This window comes from Ciconia boyciana, chromosome 7, assembly GCF_034638445.1.
Source record: "Ciconia boyciana chromosome 7, ASM3463844v1, whole genome shotgun sequence".
NCBI lineage: Eukaryota > Metazoa > Chordata > Aves > Ciconiiformes > Ciconiidae > Ciconia > Ciconia boyciana.
Genome location: NC_132940.1, coordinates 9545709 through 9551113, shown reverse-complemented (window position 1 = coordinate 9551113; position 5405 = coordinate 9545709).

Genomic DNA, 5405 nt, shown 5'->3' with positions numbered 1-5405 from the left:
GGTGGGGTCAGGCAGCACGTGGCTTTGGTTTCTCTCAGGGGTCCTCATCTTCATGTCTAAGGCAGAGGCGTCGGATGACAGAGACCCTGGTGATGGTCCCTGGAGGTGCCAGCACGCCTTGGCACAGCCCTTCCCCGGAGGCACTGCTTGCTGGAAATGACTGCGGGGCTTGGTTTCTCCATAAGATAAGGTGTGATCAAGACTCAAAACTGGTCACATCCAGGATGCAGGGGGTGTGTGGGACAGCATGTGGGTGAAGTCAGGAGACCTGGGGTCAATTTTAAAGGTGCAGAGCCAAGCCCAGCAAGGAGCAAAGGCTTTGGAAAGTCCAGCTGTGGCATGGCCGGGTCCTCGCTCCCCTCATGCAGCAGCTCAGGGCTGACTTTGCATCGCTGCTCTTAGTGGAAGGACTTCTGGTTCACACTGGTGTGGGGAAGGACACATAAGCACTACCTGCAGTTCTTTTATATGGCCAAAACTCAGATGGGGTTAGTGTGGGACCACTGGATTATCTCAGCAGTGACAACCTTGGCTCCCGCAGCCACCCCAGGACCTGTGTTGGACTTCCCTCCTCCATTTGGCATCAGCAGTAGGGACAGGGGCTTCCCTGCCCTCCCTGAGCCTCCCCACCCTGCCCATTCTGCCGCGTGAGAGTGGGTCTTACAGCAGCCTGACCTTGTTTACTCATCGGGCCAATCCTGCCCCTTAACAGCATTACCAGCAATAAAGGTGCCTTAGTCACAAAGCCAATTTTGACTTCGGGTTATTGTGGTTATACATCCTGCACTGATGCAAAAAGGTCTCCCTGGGACCATGGTGACCTGGCTGTGGTAGGGAAAAGAAATATCCCTCCTTGGGCCAGGTCCAAGGCTCGACCTTGCCCTCCTTGGGCAAGTCCAGGCCCCTCTGACACACCTTGGTATCTTCATGAAATGTGGCATGGCCATAACCTTTTAAACCACCTCCGGAGGAAGAGGCGGCAGTACCCACCATTAGTATCTTTGTCTGGTGGTTAGGATGCTCATCTGGAGAAGGCCCACAGAGATGTGACCCCTCCACTCTAGCATCTGAGGGGCATGTCTAAGCCACCAGGCACGGGCTGTGTGGGGCGGTGAGGGCATGTGGTGAAGCACAGTGCCATAAAGATGAAGAAAATCAGTCACGATCCAGCAAGGAGAGGAGAAACAAGGCTCTCTGCCCACCTGGCACAGGGAGCCCAGGTCACAGTTCCCCCGCTCATCCCCAGTTTGGATGGAGGAGACTGAATCAGCCATGCAGGACGGGGTCTGTGCTGTGCTCGTGCAGGTCATACAAGCATTTGCTTCTTCTAAGAAGAAAAAGTAGATTTTCTTTGAATAAAGGAGATCTCAGCCCCGTCAGTCACCTGTCCACCCCCACGGGAAGAGGCATACGACGCAGAGCTTGCCTTGCCTTTCCACTATTCAATTTCAAGCAGGTGGTGCCCAGATCAGAGGGTGCCTCAAAACGTTTAGAGGAAATCAAGTTACCAGCTGTGATTAATAGCTGGTAAATGTCTAATAATAACAGACACATTTCTAATGCATTTAGAAATACCAGGGCTCTTGCCTCCTCGCCTAGAGCAGCAAGGTACTGAGTGCTCCTGAGCCACAGAGCCCCTCAGCAGCACTTAGCTCAATGGCTTTATTGGCTTTTTCGGCCCACACATCGGCTAAAGCCATGGGGAAAGCAACATAGAGCAGGATGAGGAATACTGGGGCAGTTTTTTAAACGTTTGAAATTATTCTTTTCCCCTAAGAAAATTTCAGTTTTGCAGAGAATAGAAGTGAAATATACTGAGCCTTTTTTTTTATTTTAAATGACACAGATAGTTTTAATCTTTGGCTATATGATGCTCACCTCTTCCCCTCCGCATCTCACCCCATGGACCCTGGAAGACGAGGTTTCCTTTAAAATGATGATGTCTATGTCAGTTAAACGAAGTAATGCACTTTGAGAGATGTGGCTGCATCCCTGAGCTTGGTCCACAGAAGGAATGGAGACATCCACACTGCCATATGCAGCCAGCTGTGCGTCCCACAGGAGAAACACATTTCATTGGTAAATTTATTTGACTTACTACTCTCCTTTGAACCACTAAAGCAAAGCAAAAGAAAAAAGAGTCATTGGGGAGGGGGAGTCTGAAATGTTTTATTGAAATAAACCAAAGTCATCTCAAAACATCTTGACCTTTCCTTGTATTTTCTAGGAAAACACCATATTTAGCTGGAAAAAAAAAATAAAGCCAAACCAAAAACAGATTATATTTTTCCACCTGGTTGAAGACGGGGGGGTGGGGGAAGTTTCCTTTGCATGTTATTCCTCATTTCAGTCCCTCTGCTCCTTCTTTCTCGTCTCCTACACCCATTCCCTCTGCCTACATCCATGTGCAGCTCTTCCCCTCTGCATCTCCCACCCTCCTTCCCAGCCTTGGTAATTCCCAGTTTATGCTACATCTCCCCATGGGTCGCACTTGAACACATGGATTCCCTCCAGCCCCAGCTCCCACTCACCTCCCTGCAGCAAGAGGGACCCTGCTTGCCCCAGCAGCTCCCCATCAGCCTCACCTCTGCGTGCCAAGGAGCCGCGGGGACAGGGATAGGGACAAGGATGGGGACGGGATGGGATGGGATGGGATGGGATGATTCTTGGCTCCTTGCCACTGCAGGGGTGATGCTGCGGCAGAGAGCGTTGCTGTGAGCGTGCAGCTCTTTGCACCATCTCAGATACGCGCTGGGGGTTTTAAGAGGGAAACCCCAACGGAGGGTGTGCAGGTGGAGTGATTATAAGCCCAAAATAAAACGCTCTTTTCCTAACAGGGATGATCAAGGCCAAAAAAACCAAGGCCCATGACAGTCACATACAGCACCTGTGAAGAGCTTTATCTCCTAACGTGTTGTGCATCCAGTGTAGCAGGGGTACTGTCTAAAGCTGTGTCAGTTGAAGACATACAAGTGCTTAAATGCCTGTGGCAGGCTCCAGAGGAACCTTTTTAGAGACATATGAGGTGGGATGAGCGCAGACCCTGAGCGAAAGTGTATGTATGTCAAACACCAGGTGCTGCAGCTGCTGCAGCCCAAGCTGCTCTGCACCGGGAGCAGCTTCTCCACCAGCATTGCTCAGCCCACACCGCGAGGGCAGAGCTCCCAAGGGAACAAGGATTATCTGTGAAACCAGCCAGCCATAGCCCCAAAAGCAAGGAATGAGCAAATTCACGGGGTCCGGATGAGTTTTTAGCAGTGTCATGGGGAGATGCACATGGGAAGTCAGAGCCCAACAGAACTGGGGCTTTGGCGATGACAGGGTCTTCCGACGGCGGATGCGGCAGGCTGCGGTGCAGCCTCAGCGTTGGGCTCATCGTGAGCCTTTCCCAGGGAGTAGCTTGTCATCGCCCCAGGAGTGCTATACAGCCTCGCTCCGCACAGCGCGTGATGAATTGCAATATCCTAACAAGAACGCATCGCTTTCAGAGCTGTAACCAATATACAAGTCCATTGGCAGCAGATGTTATTAATGATGCCAATACATATTTTCGTATTAATCTTCCATACTAGGCTTGTGTCTATCTGCAAATGATTATCATTCATTTTCCTGACAAATCTATCAAGATCATTTATTACTGTTCGGCAAAGGATCTTCTTTTAAACAAAGATTAATAACATTGCATTTTATCTGGCTGGCTGAGCCAAAGGAAATGAAATTAACAATGAACCCTACAAACATGTCATCACTTTAATTTACCGGAAAATATTTTAAAATGTTATTTAAAAGAATATACGCTATGGTGGGCACAGTTTATTACAAAGAAAAGAAATGAAACCGCATGCATTTTAGCAGGGTGGAGAGTAAGTTAGCAAACAGGGCACCGTGTTTTCTCTGGTTCCTTGCACTTGTTTTCTGGGACAAGGAGGGAGCAGCGCATGCAGCCTTCTTGGCATGCGCAGACGGGCACCTGCCCAGGTGAATCGCAGCTGGAAGTCACTGTTTCTGGGTAAAAGTGGATCCTACCTGGGCTCACAAGCCCTTATCCCTGCAGGGAGCATTGCCCTCCCTGCATTCTTGTAGAGGGAAACTTCACCAGGGTAAAGCTTGTGGAGACGTGAGGGAGAGGAGGGGACACATGGGCTGACAGAATCCCAGCACCCTTCTGCACTTTTGGTCCCTATGAGGAAAAGAAACAAACTCAGTACATTTACATGGGTTAGTTTCCTTTCTTCTGCACTCTCTTCTTACTTTCCCTTCCCTTCATTTCAGTAAAATAATAACAAACAATAAATATACACCAAAGAACACATCAGAACCCCCTTCTATTTTTACTGCCAATAGTAAGGCAAAAACTTAATATCAACTGTGCCTTTGCATTACTTTGTTCATACCCATCAACTTATCTTTTGAGCCCCCTTTTGGTGCATGTACCCAGTGCCATGTCTCCGCAGGACGTTCCCCACGTGCCTGGCTCTGGGCTGTGACATCTCTGGCAATGGGAATCCTACCACTCCCCTCCACAGCCTTGTGCCTGGAAGGGGTTTCCTCCCCTCCCCAATACCGCAGCTCACGTATCCGTTTCTCAGTGCCCAGTGCTTCCAAGACCAGCAAATTACTCCTCTTCCTTGCTGGCAGGGAGAGGAGAAGGTTGCTTAAAACAATTTTGAATTACATAGTCAAGAAGCATTTCTCCTACAGATAATAAAGTCAACTTCTTTCCTCCAGTGGATTCATCTTATCTTACCCAGATACCAGGTTAGGAGCAATGTTTTAAACCCCAGACAAAAGAAAATAACCCTGCTAGCCTCAAGCTGTAGCAGTTTCAAAATGCTGACATATCAGCAAGAGGATTTCCAAGTGTGCATTTGTGTATCTCTGCGGAGCAGCAAAAGCACACTTGCTACACTGGCTGGTATTTAACCATACATTTTATAGCTACGTAACAAAGTCTTCTGGATTTTTTTTAATTAAAAAGAAAAGTCATCAATGTAGCATAGGTCTTCAAAAATTTATAACAAATAAGAAAAGCCTGAACATACCCCAAAGCAGGGTTTGGCTTGTCTGCAGATTAAAAGGTAATGAGTTAATAAGAGAAGCAAGTTGGCCCTCTGTTTAAGCTGGAGATGTGTCTCCAGTTACTTTGGGGACACTTGGTAGTTTCAGAAGTGGCAAGAGCTCAGGCTGCACCTGTCCAGGCCATGCATGGTGAAGTAGGACCAGACTCCGAGCTTCTAAAAGGTCTAATCTTCTACTTTGACCTAGCATTTACTGGTAGGATTTGGGATATTTGAGCAATAACCACAATGCATATGGCAGAACATCCCTGCCTATTTCTTTATCAAACTGCCAGCTTAGCCATGTTTCTTTTAGCACAATGGTCAATCCTGCCATAAAGACTGCAA